Source organism: Gossypium arboreum, chromosome 10 (genome assembly GCF_025698485.1).
Source record: "Gossypium arboreum isolate Shixiya-1 chromosome 10, ASM2569848v2, whole genome shotgun sequence".
In the NCBI taxonomy this organism is placed as follows: domain Eukaryota; kingdom Viridiplantae; phylum Streptophyta; class Magnoliopsida; order Malvales; family Malvaceae; genus Gossypium; species Gossypium arboreum.
In genome coordinates, this window is record NC_069079.1 from 42701798 (window position 1) to 42711076 (window position 9279).

Sequence of the window (9279 nt, forward strand, 5' to 3'; positions counted from 1 at the left end):
AAAATATTGACGTTTGGGCACTCAATTTAGCCAAAAGTACTAAATTGTAAAAAGTGCAAAAGTTGAGTTCTACATGTTAGAGGTGTCTAATTGATATTAGATTTTAAATTAGAGGTCCTTAGATGGAAATTAGACCATTTATTTAGTTTTTGGACAAAAATGGGCATAGAGAGATAAAATTTTAAAGAAAGGCTAAAAGGGCATTTTGGTCATTTGGTAAATAAAAGAATAAAAAGGAAAAATCAAGTCAAAATTGTGTCTATCTTCTTCCTCCCCTAGCCAAAATTTTCAAGACACCATAGCTAGGGTTTCTTCAACTTTCAAGCTTGATAATAAGTACATCCTAGCCCCGTTTTTAATGCTCTTTACGTTTTTGAAGTCGTATTCACCCGATCTTTCCATTTCTACCATTATTTTGAAGTAGGTTCATGTTTAAAAATTTATCCATGTGTGACATGCATGTATTTTGATGTTTAATGGTAGAAAATGAAAGTTTGATATGTAATAAACAACTTTTACTAGGTGATTTTTCATGAAGATACCTAAAAGGGACTATTTGTAAAAGTTGTAAAATGTGTAGTAAAAATCTGATTTGATGAAAAATGTGGGTTTATATGAGCATGTGTATGGGTCGGCTAGGCTTGGGTAACAAAGAAATTGAATGCATTTCATTTTACGAGCCTAGTGACAAAAAAGTAAATATGTCAAAGTTTAGGGGCAAAAATATAATTTTGCCATAGCATGATTTTTGGACTGAATTGAGTAATGTGATAATTAAATAAGCTAAATTTTCTATTATAGATCAAGATAAACAAAGTTCAGACCTTGATCGGAGGAAAAACAAGGTTATTGATGATTAAATCCATTTTTACTATTTCTGTACCGAGGTAAGTTCGTATGTAAATAATGCATTATTATTTATGCCTTAAATGATTTATTATTGTATGAATTGATGATTGAATCTTTGGAGGAATTTGATAAAGTTGACAAGTGAAAAATATCTAGGAATAGTTAGGATACGAATGTCATGACATTAGGGTTATTAGAGTTTACGTGTAAGACCATATCTGGGATATGGCATCGATATGAGATTTCGTGTAAGCCATAGCTGGGCTATTGGCATCGATATGAGATCCCATGTAAGATCATATATGGGATATGGCATTGGTATATTACTATGTGTGTAAGATATACCGAGTATCCTTTATTATTCCAAGTGGTTCAACAGGAAATGTGAAGGAAATGTTAATGTTACGAAAGACCATGGTATGTTACAAGTTGGGATAGGTATGTACGTGAAACTTATGCTTGATGAGTTCAATATGTGATGAATCCTTCGGTGAGTTATGTTTGTGCAAGTACGATGTTAAAGTTTTATATAATATCCATGTCATGATTGGATTGTGAAATTTACAATGACTGTTATGATAATTTACCTCATGTTAATTGTATATGTTACAATGTGTTTATGATGCCTATTATTTTCATGGGAATTTACTAAACAGATAAATCGTAATTTATACATATTATTATCTCATGCCTAACACATTTATGAATGATTTCTCCTTAGATTTGGTGAATTCAATGCTCTTAATACTTTAAATTCATGTTTTATACCCAGGAAAGCATAGGAGAGTAAAAAGAGCGAGAAACGGGCCAAAAATGGAGAAAATGGGCCAACATGGGAAATCAACACGGCCTGGACTTCCTTACACGGGTAGACCACATGGCCATGTCAATTTAGTAGAATCAAAGCACGACTTACACGGGTGACCACACGCTCGTGCTTATTTAATAGCCTTGACCACGGCTTGACGCTATTGTACATGGACGTGCCACACGGGCGTGTCCCTGTCAAGCCCAATTCTAAATCTATTTGGAAAAGGCCACTTTCGAGGGCTTGGAGGCATTCTAAAGCCTATATAAAACCCTAGAGGAGGATTAAAAGGGAGAGGTAGAATAGGAAGCAAGGAATTACTCGAAGAAAGCCGATTGATCCATCTCAGAAGCCGAATTCCCCTTCAAGACAAAAGATCTCCCTTCAATTTCCCTCAGGAGTTTTCGGGTTTTCTTTATGTTTTGTATTCATTATTCATTTGAGATGTTTTCCTTTACAATCATGAGCTAAACCACTTAAATACCTAAGGGGAATGAAACCTAAGATGAATCTTGTTATTATTTTCTGAATTGTATGATAAATATTTGACTTGTTCTTAATTATGTGTTCTTAATTCTTGCTTCAATATTTCAGGATATTGTTTCAATTTGATGCACTTATTCAGAGGAGCAAAAGTCCCTGTCTAAGAGTAACTTTGTCATAATTAAGCGGAGTTGATTGCATGCCTAAACATAGGGTGACAAGATTTTTCTGGATTAGGGTGAAACCTAATAAGGGGATCCATAGATCGAGTTAATGCAACACTAGGGAGTTAATTTGAAAGAGATTTCAATTAATCAATCTAGGGTTAGACTTTGTTAGTCTCGAGAGAGATAATAATATAACTTAGGGATTTCTATGGAACAAGTCAAATGAATAAATCGTCTGATTCAGAGTCAAATAACAGGTGAAGTCTAGGTGGATTTTTCCTTGGGTATTGTCTTAATCAATCAGTTTTTCCTAAAAGTATTTTCTCCAATTTTATCTCTGTGCACCCTTAGTTTAGTTAATTAAGTTTAGATAAACAAATCCCTTAATTTTTAGGCTAGATAATAAAAAGAAAGTAATTTCTAGTACTTTTAGTTCCTCTAGGTTCGACAATCCAGTCTTGCTAACGCTATACTACTGTTCAATAGGTACACTTGCCTTTATCATGATAATAGTTAGTTTCCAGAATGATTAGTTATAAATATTTAAAACATGTCGCAAATATCACGGATCAAGTTTTTGGCGCCGTTGCCGGGGAACTAAGATATTAGGAACGCTTAATTTTTATTACTTTAGCCACTTATTTTATTTTCATTTTTGTTACTCAATTTTCCTTTATTCCTTCTGGTAGGTTTTTATAGTTTATGACTAGAAGAAACCAGTTAGAACTTGATAAATCATAATTTATACATATTTTTACCCCATGTTTAACGCATTTTATGGATGATTTCCCATTAGAATTGGTGAATTCGATGCTCCTAATGCTTTAATTTCATGTTTTATACTTAGAAGAGCATAGAAGAGTGAATGGAACGAGAAACGGGCAAAAACCAGAGAAAATGGGCCAAAGTATGAAATTAACACAGCCTGGACCTCCTCATACAGGCAGACCACACGCCAGTGTCAATTTGGCAGGCTCGAGCATGGCTTGAAGTAATCGCACACGGGCATGTCCCTACTGAGCCCAAGTTGAGTCCAATTCGGAAAAGGCTAATTTTGAGGGCTCTTAGGCATTCTGAAGCCTATAAATACACCCTAGAGGAGGAAAAAATGGGGGCATACAGAATAGGGAGTAAGGAATTACTCCAAGAAAGCCGATTGATCCATCTCGAGCGGATTCATCATCAAGACTGAAGATCTCTCCTCAATTTCCCCTTCAGGAGTTTTGGGTTTTCTTTATGTTTTGTATTCTTTATTATTCTGAGATGTTTTCTTATTTAGTTATGAAATAAAACCCTTAAATACCTAAGGGGAATGAAACCTAAGACGAATCTTGTTATTATTTTCTGAATTGTATGATAAATATTTAACTTGTTCTTAATTATGTGTTCTTAATTCTTGTTTTGATACCCCAGGATACTGATTCAAGATAAGCTCTTATTCAGAGGAGGAATAGACCCTGTCTAAGAGTACATTTGTCATAATTAAGCGGAGTTGTTTGTGCACCTAGACATAGGGTGACAAGATTTTGTCGGATTAGGGTGAAACGTAATAAGGGGATCCATAGATCGAGTTAATGCAACCCTAGGGTGTTAATTAGAGAAAGGTCTCAATTATTCAATCTAGGGATTAGAAGTTATTAGTCTTGAATAGGGATAATAACATAACTTAGGGATCTCTACGGAACAAGTTAAATGAATAAATCGTCCGATTCAGAGCCAAAATAACAAGTACAGTCTAGGTTGATTTTTCTTTAGGTATTGTCTTAATTCAATCGATTTTCCCAAAAGAAATTCCCCAATTCTATTCTCTGTGAGTTCTTAGTTTAGATAATTAGTTAGTTAAAACAAAACCTCTTTATTCTTAGGCTAGATAATAAAAAGACAGTCATTACTAGTATTTTTAGTTTCTTTGGGTTCGACAATCCGGTCTTGCTAAAACTATACTACTGTTCGATAGGTACAGTTGCCTACATCATGATAATAGTTAGTTTCAAGAACGATTAATTATAAATATTTAAAGCCTACCACGAAATAACGCGATCAAGTTTTTGGCGTCGTTGGCCAGGAACTAAGATATTAGGAACGCTTAATTTTTATTACTTTAGCCATTTATTTTTCTTGCAATTTAATTTAATTTAATTATTATTTATTAATTTACTTTTTTCTTTCTCTTAGCAGGTTTTTTAGTTTATGACTAGAAGAAACCCATCAAGACCACTGCTTTTTGACGAAGAAATCGATCGCACAGTTTGCAGACATCAAAGAGAAATAAGGCGAAGCTTAAGATACACAGAGAATGAGCAAGAGAATGATACTCAACCCCCAACTGAAGAGATGGCTAAAAACCCCTGCAATTGCGGTTAATCAAAATCCTGCTTCACACACTATGTATGATTATGCTAAACCTTCTTTAACAGGAACTGAATCGAGCATAGTTAAACCTACTGTAGCTGTAAATACTTTTGAACAATTCAAATGATACAGCAATTTGTTCAGTTTGATGGTTTGCAGGATGAGGATCCCAACGCTCACTTAGCAAACTTCTTAGAACTATGCGATACATTTAAAATTAATGGTGTTTCTGGTGATGTCATTCGTCTTTGGTTGAACTATGCCCTTTTCATTGAGAAACAAAGCTAAACAGTGGTTGAACTCATTACCACGAGGATCAATTACTACTTGGGAACAAATGACTGAAAAATTTCTATTAAAATATTTTTCGCTGGCTAAAACGGCTAAATTACGTAATGATATCTCTTCGTTTGTAGAGATGGACTTAGAAACTCTTTACGATGCATGGGAGAGATACAAAGGCTTACTGAGAAGGTGCCCTCACCATGGGTTACCACTTTGGCTACAGGTTCAAACGTTCCATAATGGCTTGAATCCTTCGACTCGACAAATGGTTGATGCAGTTGCTGGCAGAACCATCAATAATAAAACACCTAAAGATGCCTATGAGTTTATAGAGGAGATGTCACTGAATAACTATCAGTCATGAGGACAAAACCAACAAAAATAGCCAGTGTTTATAACGTCGATTCGGTCACCGTGCTCTCTAATTAGGTAGAACTCTTGAATAAGAAAATTGATGGTTTTCTTAGTTCTTTATAGGTTCACCCAGTAATGCAGTGCAAAGCAAGTGGAGGTGGATCAAGCAATTCGGAATACCAACCTTACGGCCACAACATGGATAACGAGCAGTTAAATTACATGGGTAACAATTCTCGATCTCAAAACAATCCATATAGTAACACTTACAACGCAGGTTGGAGGAACCAACCCAATTTCTCGTGGGGCGATCAAGGAAATCAAAGACCACAACATCCTCCGGGTTTTCAACAACCACCTTATCAACAGGAAAAGAAGACCTTGAAGAGATGCTCTCAAAGTTTATTTCGGTGTCAGAAACCTATTTTCAGAACACCAAGACAGCACTTAAAAAATCAACAAGCGTCAATCCAAAGGCTCGAACCTCAGATAAGCCAGCTATCCAAACTGATTTCAGAAAGACCACTAGGAAGTTTACCTAGTAACACCAAATCGAAAGAGCATGTGAAAACAGTTACACTAGGGAGTGGGAAAGTGTTAGCGGAATCTGAAAAGAAGCTAACACAAGAAGCCGTGGTAAGCGAAAGGGGGGAAGAAAAACCCGAAAATAGTGACAAACTAGTGCCTAAGGAATATAAACCTCCAGTTTCATACCCAGTAAAATTAAAAAAAGACCATATTGATGCACAATTCGGTAAGTTTCTTGAACTTTTTAAGCAATTACATATCAACTTACCTTTTGTTGAAGCCATCTCGCAGATGCTTACATACGCAAAATTTTTGAAGGAGCTTCTAACAAATAAAAGGAAATTCGAGGACTTATCTACAGTAGAACTCAACGAGGAGTGCTCAGTCATACTCCAAAACAAGCTGCCAACCAAACTGAAAGATCCAGGAAGTTTTACTATCCCTTGCTTAATTGGTAGTCTGAATGTTGAGAAAGCACTAGCTAATTTAGGCGCTAGTATTAATTTGATGCCATATAAAATGTTCAAACAACTTGGTCTTGGGAACCTAAACCTACTAGGATGAGTATTCAATTAGCCGATAGATCTGTTAAATATCCTAGGGGCATTATAGAAGACGTACTTGTGAAAGTAGATAAATTCATATTTCCTGTTGACTTTGTTGTGCTTGACATGGATGAAGATGTAGAAGTGCCCTTAATTTTAGGGCACCCATTTTTAGCCACTGCTAGGGTTGTAATCGATGTGGGTAATGGTAAATTGGTACTTAGAGTAGGTGACGAGGAGATTATCTTTCAAATTTTTGATGCTATGAAATTTTCTAGGGAACAGGATGACTCATGTTATTTTATTGACTCTATTGATCATACTACTCAAGACTCTTTTCAAGAAATTGTACAGAAAGACACGACGGAACTGTATTTAGCTCAAGAAGAGGAGACAGATGATGAACCTAATGAGCATTCTTCAAGACGAGTAGAATATGAGGGCATTAAGATAAACGATGAACTTAAGTAAAAACCCTCTATTGAAGAGCCTCCTAAACTAGAACTTAAACAATTACCAAACCACTTGGAATACGCACTCCTTGGAAATAATTCTACATTACCAGTTATCATTGCTTCTAACTTGCAACCCAAGGGGAAAGAGGAATTAATTCAAGTATTAAAAGAACATAAAAAGGCCATAGTTTGGAAAATTTCTGACATTAAAGGAATCAGCCCTTCTTTTTGCACCCACAAAATTTTGATGGAAGATGAATACAAACCGTGTGTGCAAGCTCAAAGACGACTGAACCCCAACATGAAGGAAGTTTTAAAATTCGAGGTAATTAAACTTCTAGATGCTGGAATTATTTATCGTATTTCTGATAGTTCTTGGGTAAGTCTAGTGCAGATTGTCCCTAAGAAAGGAGGCATGATAGTTGTGACCAACGAGAAGAATGAATTAATCCCAACAAGGACAGTCACAGGATGGAGAGTTTGTATTGACTACAGGAAACTAAATGACGCCACAAGAAAAGATCACTTCCCCTTGCCATTCATTGACCAAATGTTGGAAAGATTATCTAGGCACATGTACTACTGCTTTATAGACGGACTCTCTGGTTACTTTCAAATCCCAATAGCTCTTTAAGATCAAGAAAAGACGACATTCACATGCCCATATGGTACGTTCGCTTATCGTAGAATGCCTTTTGTATTATGTCATGCTCCTGCCACGTTTCAGCGTTGTATGATGGCCATCGTCGACGAACTCGTGGAACATATCATGGAAGTATTTATGCATGATTTCTCAGTATTCGGTAACTCTTTCCATCTCTGCCTTAAGAATTTAAAACGAGTTTTAATAAGATGTGAGGAAACGAACCTTGTGCTTAACTGGGAGAAATGTCACTTCATGGTTCAAGAAGGTATTGTATTAGGGCATAAAATTTCTCGTAAAGGGATTAAGGTGGACAAATCTAAAATAGAAACAATAAAAAAATTACCCCCTCCTAGTTCAGTTAAGGCTATTAGAAGCTTTTTAGGACATTTTGGTTTTTATAGAAGATTTATTAAGGATTTTTCTAAAATAGCTAAGCCTTTGACTAAATTGCTAGAAAAAGATATACCTTTTAATTTCAATCAGGAGTGCTTAGAAGCATTCAATACTTTAAAGGATAAATTAATTAATGCTCCAATAATAATTGCACCTGATTGGAATTTACCATTTGAATTAATGTGTGATGCGAGTGAATTTGTAGTAGGTGTAGTATTGGGATAGTAGAGAGACAAGCGTTTTCAACCTATCTATTATGCTAGCAAAACTTTGACAGCTGCACAAGAGAATTATACTACTATGGAAAAAGAGTTGCTAGCTGTGGTTTTTGCATTTGATAAATTTCGATCATATCTCATATTGTCTAAATTTGTTGTGTACACTGACCATTCCGCCCTTCCCTACCTTTTAACTAAAACTGATGCAAAATCTCGACCCATTCAATGGATTCTCCTATTACAGGAATTCAACTTGGAAATTCAGGATAAGAAAAGAGCTGAAAATCTTGCGGCTGATCACCTGTCCAGGCTTGAGAACTCCAATACCAAGGAACTAGATGAAGTTGAAATAAATGATTCGTTTCCTAAAGAACAATTTTTCGCTATATCTGACTCCTAGGTACCTTGGTTTATGGATATCGTGAACTTTTTAGCCACTAACATTATCCCGAAAGGGTTAACACACCAGCAAAAGAAGCGGTTCTTTAATGATGTGAAAAACTACTTTTGGGACGACCCCTTTCTTTTTCCCAGATGTGCAGATCAAGCCATTAGAAGATGCGTTACAAGAACTGAAACATCAAAAATTCTAGAACATTACCACTCAGGGCCAACTGGAGGACACTATAGTGGAACTAAGACCGCCCATAAAATACATGAATCGGGTTTTTACTGGCCCTCGTTATTCAAAGACGCTAGTAGGTATGTTACTTCATGTGACAAATGCCAACGGATAGGTAACATATCCAAACATGATGAAATGCCTCAAAAATGAAATATTTGACATTTGGGGTATCGATTTCATGGGCCCATTCCCCAGTTCATATGGGAATAAATACATCTTAGCAGCAGTTGATTATATGTCCAAATGGGTGGAAGCCCAAGCTCTGCCTACTAATGAAGCTAGAGTGGTAGTACGTTTCCTTAAGAAATTCTTTTCGAGATTCGAAACACCTAGAGCAATTATCAGTAACAGGGACACTCATTTTTGTAATACAAAATTTGAAAAAACTCTAAAAATATACAGAGTTCATCACAGAACAGCCACCCCATACCACCCTCAAAGTAAATGGACAAGTTGAAGTGGCAAACCGAGAAATCAACGGATCGTTGAAAAAATAGTAGAATCAAACAGAAAAGATTGGGCAATGAAAGTAAATTATGCTTTATGGGCTTACAGAACTGCTTTTAAGACC

General features: G+C 35.8%; 1 non-coding gene across 1 annotated transcript; it reads right to left on the reverse strand.

The window, feature by feature from the left end:
- Positions 1–5044: 5044 nt before the first annotated feature.
- Positions 5045–5151, reverse strand: LOC128282674 (small nucleolar RNA R71). Its single transcript, XR_008273028.1, has one exon. It is a non-coding gene; the product is annotated as a small nucleolar RNA R71 (small nucleolar RNA).
- Positions 5152–9279: the final 4128 nt, after the last annotated feature.